This window comes from Budorcas taxicolor, chromosome 5 (genome assembly GCF_023091745.1).
Source record: "Budorcas taxicolor isolate Tak-1 chromosome 5, Takin1.1, whole genome shotgun sequence".
In the NCBI taxonomy this organism is placed as follows: domain Eukaryota; kingdom Metazoa; phylum Chordata; class Mammalia; order Artiodactyla; family Bovidae; genus Budorcas; species Budorcas taxicolor.
The window spans coordinates 90,299,814-90,306,577 of record NC_068914.1 but is presented as its reverse complement, the minus strand read 5'-3'; the positions used below and the strand labels follow the sequence as shown (position 1 = coordinate 90,306,577).

The window sequence follows — 6,764 nt, the reverse complement described above, 5'->3', positions numbered from 1 at the left end:
GTCATCCCCCTCACACCTGGCGGGGCTTGAATATGCCCCACAGGTAGCAGAGACAGAAACTTCAACTACTGAGGTTTATGAAGAAAATTCAGCTTCTTCATTTTCTATCACAGATCTACTCTTCCTCATAAACATCCATATTACTCGGTACCATGGGGTGGGAAACACTTTTTCAGATTTGCCAATGTTAGATATTAAAGTCACTCCTTTTTAAAATGGACTCTTCCATATGCATTTTTCCCTGGATAAATGTTTAATCTTTCCAGCTCCCTCTCTCTTGCCCTGCTCTTTCTAAAGATAGAAAGGCTGGGCGGATGTGACCACATGGCAGAAAGGGCAAGGCATACCAGAGCCCTCTGACTCCTCCGTAAGTGGTCTGGTTCCCTCCAAAGATGATGTATCACTGAGTCCACACTGGTCTTTGGAAAGCTAGACATTAGTCTAAATATGTTAATTTTTTCTAAGTGATTCAAAACCTTAAAACAACGTACATAAAGACAAAAACTATAAAAAGACAACACTTATTTGTTTATTTAATAAACATGTGGTGAACCTCTACTGTGTGATATGTATTATCTGGGATTTTCAGATACAGCAGAGGTGATAAAAACAGACAAGGAAGGTTTAGGAGATGATGGATAAGTTTACAGCACTAACTGTGGGGATGGTTTCACAGGAGTATACTTATCCTAAACACATTAAGCTGTATATATTAAATATCTACAAATTCTGATTGTCAATCAAACCTCCAAAAGGGGCTAAAAATGTGGACTATGGCCCTTGCCCTCCTACTTGGCAAGGATGGAAAAGGATGAGAAAAAGTACAGTAAATAACAAGCAATATACTAAATAAATAAATAAAATATAAGTAAATAATATTGTACACTAAAAGCAGACAAGTAGAATAACAGGAAAAGTAGAACATAAGTTATCTCAATGGTTAAAGTTGTAATGGTTGTACCCTCTTTAGCATATTACAAACTATTGACTCATTTATTCATACTTCTCTAATTAGTTAATACCTTCCCACCGTTAAAATAACTTTTAACCATCAACAAAAGAAACACTATCTCAGACCAGCTAAATCTGCAAATTCTAGTGACTAAGAATCAATTAATTCTTAGTCAGGACCTGGGGTCTGACTGAAACTCCAGAGTGATTCAAACTTTGTCCAGTGATCATCTTTCTGCCATCCCTACCTCCCTTTGTCTTTTTAAGAGTCACACGGCACTTATTAAATCAACAGGTCTTTTCAATGAGCCTACAGCTTTTACATTGTTTTTGTGACTGGCAATCAGGCAAATTTTCCTGAAATGAAACATTCTTAAAAGTTTACTTGGCCAGCAAGACATACTGTGTGTCCTTTCATTATTGTAATAATTTCAGCATGATTCATTAGCATTATTAGAATCAATGATGCCTTGTTAGCTTCTCTTGATAATTGGTCCATCATTCAAGAGGTTTTGTTTCCTGGAAAATGAAAGATTGAGTTTACTGTTGAGTAATGTGGTGAATCTATCTTCTTTCAAAACCTTCTTTCTACACACATATTCCTATACTACTGTCACAATCTTTCTTATTCTTGGTATAGTTCTTACTCTATCAGAACTCCTGGGATTACTCACAACTCTCTTTATCTTGCCTACAAATAGAAGTGAAGAAAAATACATATCTATGCTTTATAAAGGGTCATATACTCAGTAGAAGAAAGAATAAACTCACATCTATCAGTTCTACCATTCTCCTAAAATTAATAAAAATATTAAGCATATCTACTTCCTTTTGTATTACAATGTCTTTTGTGAACTTTACCTTTCACAATTTTGAATATCATTATGAATTCATAAAATCATGAACTCAACTTGTTTATGAATAATTATTTTTTAATTGGAGCCAATGGCTCCAAGTTGGACAGTGGGAGTATCTCAAAGCTGACTTTATTGTCCTTTCAGCACTACCCCCCTTTAAAGCATCCTTCCATTCAGACAAGAATCAAATCCTCACAGAGCTCGGGTTTCTTTCACAGTGGAGAGTCAGAAGAGCAAGTGAAATCCCGGAAGGCAGAGCTGACATTATTTTACCGCTCAACCTCTTCAGTGGTAGAACACATGTTAAGAGTCCACATTTATATGTTTAGTTTAGCACAGATTTCCTAAGTCCATTTTATTTTCTTCTAAAGTATTTTTTGGAACATACTTAAATCCAGAATGAAACTGGGCTCTTCAGTATTCAAATCAGTATTACCCTTCATTTTTACTTTTCAGCTGGACTTAGAACTCAAGTCCTTTTTCTATAGCTTCTACTCTTGTTTTTCTGCTTGGGAACTGGGGAATGTTTTACAAAAGAAGGGACATATGAGCCAGGTCTTGAAGAAACAGAGAATTTACCACCAGACTGGTGTGGAGATGGGAGTGAGATATAAAGGGTATTCCAGGTAAAATTAAGCATGGAAATTTTAGTACAAGGGTACAGTTTACCCATGAACAATGCAAAGGTTAGGAACACTGATCCTCAGCGCAGTTGAAAATTTGAGTATAACTTCATAGTCAGCACTTCATATCTGTGATTCCACATCCACAGATTTAACCAGTCCCAGATCATGTAGTGCTGTAGCATGTATTTACTAAAAACAAAAAATTCACACATAAGCGGACTTACGCAGTCCAAACCCATGTTGTTCAAGTGTCAACTGTATATAGGTACATCATGTACAGGTCCAGAAGCATAAAAGTGACTTGGAATAAAATGATGGGAGGAGAAGGCAGTGACAAGAGATAAGGATAACACGGAATGTTTGATTAGCATAGGAGGGCATCTTGGTTGGCCACACCATGGAGTCTGATTTTCACCCAGTGACTGATCTTATGACTAAATTGATTATGTGATTTTAAGAAATATCCTGGAAAACTAATCAGCAGAGTAAATTTATAATAATAATTTCAAAAGAGTAATTTATTTATACCATCAACCTTCCTTCAGTGGGAAGAGTTCTAGACAGAGTTAAAGAAGGAGAATTTTATGTATAAACATTTTTTTTTAATCCTTGATATTTTTATAAGCTGAGGTTGATGAGTCAGGCCCTAAGGGAAATATCATCTCATTGTTTAAGTATGATGGTATTTACCTATCTCCTTCGCCCACAGAAAAAGGGATCGGACATACTCATTGTGCCATGTCATAGCAGAGTTCTAAGATAACCCCCAAGATCTCTCCCCTCGGTGTTACAAATATGATTAGATTACATCTTTGATTAGGTTACATTTTATGGCAAGAGTGAAGGGACTTTGAAGATGTAATTAAAGTCCTAAATTAATTGACAAATTCATCAAAAAGGAGATTATATCCAGTGACCCCGAATTAATCAGCTGGAAGCTGTTTTAAAGAGGATTTCAGATTTCACTGAGGTCAGAGAGTCTCTTGTTGGCTCTGCAGAAGCTAGTTGCCATAATAAGTTCTTACAGTTACAAGGAAACAAATTCTGCCAACAATTAGATGAGCTTGGAAGAGGAGCTTGAAACTCAAATGAGACTCCAGACCTGCCTAATACCTTGACTGTAGCTTTGTGACATCCTAAGCAGAGGACCCAGCTAACGTGAATCTGTACTCCTGAACCACTGAAACTGGGAGATAAGTATGTGTTGTTTTAAGCTCTGAAATCTGTAGTAATTTGTTATGAAGTAATAAAATTAACATACCCATAGTGTGGTAAGGAAAATCATAAAAGTGAAAGTGTTGGTTGTTCAGTCATGTCCAACTCTTTGTGACCCCATGGACTGCAGCCTGCCAGGCTCCTTTGTCCATGGAATTCTAAAGGCAAGAATACCAGCGTGGGTAGCCTCTCCCTTCTCCAGGAGATCCTCCCAACCCAGGGGTTGAACCCTGGTCTCCTGCATTGCAGGCAGATTCTTTACCATCTGAGCCACCTTGGAAGCCCCCAAGGAAAATCATATGCCTCTTAAAATAGGCAGTGTGGATAGTGGTTAAAGGCACAGAGTCTAAAACCAGCTTACATGGGTCCATATCCCAACATCACCCCTTACTTGCTATGAAACTTTTGGCATGTTCTTTCATGCTTACATGCCTCAATGTCCTCATATGAAATGAGGATAAACACAGGACTTAGCTTGTAAGATTATTCTAGAGAATTAAAGGACCTAATTTGTGTAAAGTCCTGCTATCCTTATATGATGCTTCTCTACTAATTAGCAATGGATCTGGATATTAAAGTCTATCTTCATTTACCCTCTAAACAAATAAGGGTGTCTTCCTATTATGAACATTCAAGCATTTGATAAAAAGATCAAACTTATCACTGATAAGATTCCATAATCACCTTCATTCAGAAAAAAATACATTTTAAAGGATGAAATAATGTAAGAAAACAAGGTCTCAGTTTTAAAGTACAAAATCTCTTAATGTTCCCCCTCCCCCTTAAGATCTAGAGATCAGTCACAGTTCCAAAATAATCACTAAAATGCATGAACAGCTGCTTCACTCTTGGTAACTGCTGCATGTTATTTCCAAGGAATTACACAGTGAAAAAATTTTATATATATATAAAATAAAATTGAGGGGAAATACTTTGGGGTAAGTTGTGCTCTGATAGGTAGAAAGATAAATGCATATATAGATGTGTAGAAGAGACAGGAGATACACAGATATAACGGGTGGATGGATGGATGGATTGTGGTAGGAGAGAGGGAAGGAAGAGATAGGCTGGACTCCTGATCATGAGAAATACATCTTAAATCCCCTGGGTCAAATGGATTGAATTTTTTAAATATCACAACATAAATGAAACTTTTTCTAAATCACTAAACATTGTTGATTCATAGCATTTCTTGAAATTCAGGCAAAACCGAAAATGGAAAAACCTCTCCTTAATATACCTAACTAGAAGGATTTAGACAGGAATGTGGAATAAAGTATACTGTTGTCAAAGACCAGATATATCAAAATCACATGGGAGAACTTAAAAAAATTGTAGATACTTAGGTTTCCTTCCAAAGAGTTTGACCAAGTCTGGAGTACAGACCAGGAAACTGTATTTTTCTCTGTGTTAGTTAAGGTAAGGTAGGCTGTAGTAACCAACAGATTCCAAAATATTAGTAGATTAACACCAAGACCAAGACCAAGTAAAGTCACTCAGTCGTGTCCAACTCTTTGCAACCCCCTCGACTGTAGCCTACCACACTCCTCCACCATCCATGGGATTTTCCAGGCAAGAGTACTGGAGTGGGTTGCCATTTCCTTCTCCAGGGGACCTTCCCAACCCAGGGATCGAACCCGGGTCTCCTGCATTGTAGGCAGGCGCTTTACCATCTAAGCCACAAGGGAAGTCCAGTAGAAATTAATTTCCTGCTCACAAAATTGCTCCAAGTGAGGCCGGTGGGGAGGCTCCCCTTCATGCAGTCACTCAGTAACCAAGACCCTTTCCATCTTATGGCTGGCTCCTCCATACTGAATAGTTTCACTGGTACTTGATCTTCTACCAGGCTGAAGAAGAAATGGCATGGAGGAGCTCATATGGAAAGTTCTAATGCATCTGACTAAAAGTGGCATGGATTTTCCCTTTTGCTCTTGTTCTTTTAAGGAAAACTTTGTTATATGGTTGCTCCTAACTGTAAGGAAGGGAGGAAAATATAGCTACTGGGCCAGTAAGTGGATTTCAGCGAGCAAGAATTAGTCTCTGCTGTGAGCACCTCATGTGATTTTGATGTACAACTGGTATAAAATTGAAAATTCACAGGTGAACTATAAATTTGAATCAAAATAATCGAGGTTCCAAATAGTCATCTGATCCTAGGCAAAATATTTCCCCTCTCTATGCCATAACCTTTTTGATTCCTAATCTTTTAAGTGAGGATTTTAAAATCCTACATCTCAAGATTCTTGTGAGATCAGCATGAGGTAATACATTTAAAACTATTAGAATAATAACCGACATTTTAGTCAATACTCATAAATAGTCAAGATAATAGTCAACGTAACTACATTGTTGGTTTGGATAAAAAAGAAAGCATGATTTCATAAAAGAAAGCATGATTTTCTAAAAGAAAGCGTGATTTTCTGTTATCTGAGCTACGACATCAGATGTAGCAGTATCAGAATAGATATATTATTCCAACTAAATTGTTGGATTGAGAAAGTTTGAGAAAGTAGAATCTTAACACAACAGAAGTTGACTTCTTGCTCTCCTAAGCAAGAGCAGCTTCCCTCCAGGTGGTCATCCCAAGATCCAGTCTTTTTCTGTCTGGAGGCTCCACCCAGGGCTTTACCATCATCTTAACCAGTGTATAGAGACACCCTGGTGACACACTAGGTGATGTGATCTGAGCTAAGAATTAGGTATCTCAGTATCAGAATATCTGACGTTCACAGAGAGAAAAATTACTTTAAGAATTGAAGTGAAAGAAATCTTAAAATATTGAGGGATTGAAAATGTTGGTAGTGTAGCTCTCAGATTGAGCTTTGTAACAATCTGATCAACACATATTGCAATTCAGGGAGTTTGAGGTATTTTTAGATTTAACTTTTGCCACATACAAATTTGTACCACTACCCCTAAGGAACCCTGTGAGCACTCAGGTGCAGAATTGGAGCTGAGCTGTGCAGCACCTATCATCTGAATCAACTAATACCATCACGGATGAGTTAAATTCTATATAATTTAAAGGATTAATTTACAGAGTAGTTCTGAAGTTCGGATTAGCGTGAGGACACTAATCAACACAATTATATATCAGAAGCAGAGAATGATCTCT

At 37.3% G+C, this 6,764-nt stretch overlaps 1 non-coding gene across 1 annotated transcript; it reads right to left on the bottom strand.

Annotated features, from left to right (window-relative positions):
* Positions 1-5,265: 5,265 nt before the first annotated feature.
* On the bottom strand, positions 5,266-5,337 carry TRNAC-ACA (transfer RNA cysteine (anticodon ACA)). Its single transcript has one exon. It is a non-coding gene; the product is annotated as a tRNA-Cys (tRNA).
* Positions 5,338-6,764: the final 1,427 nt, after the last annotated feature.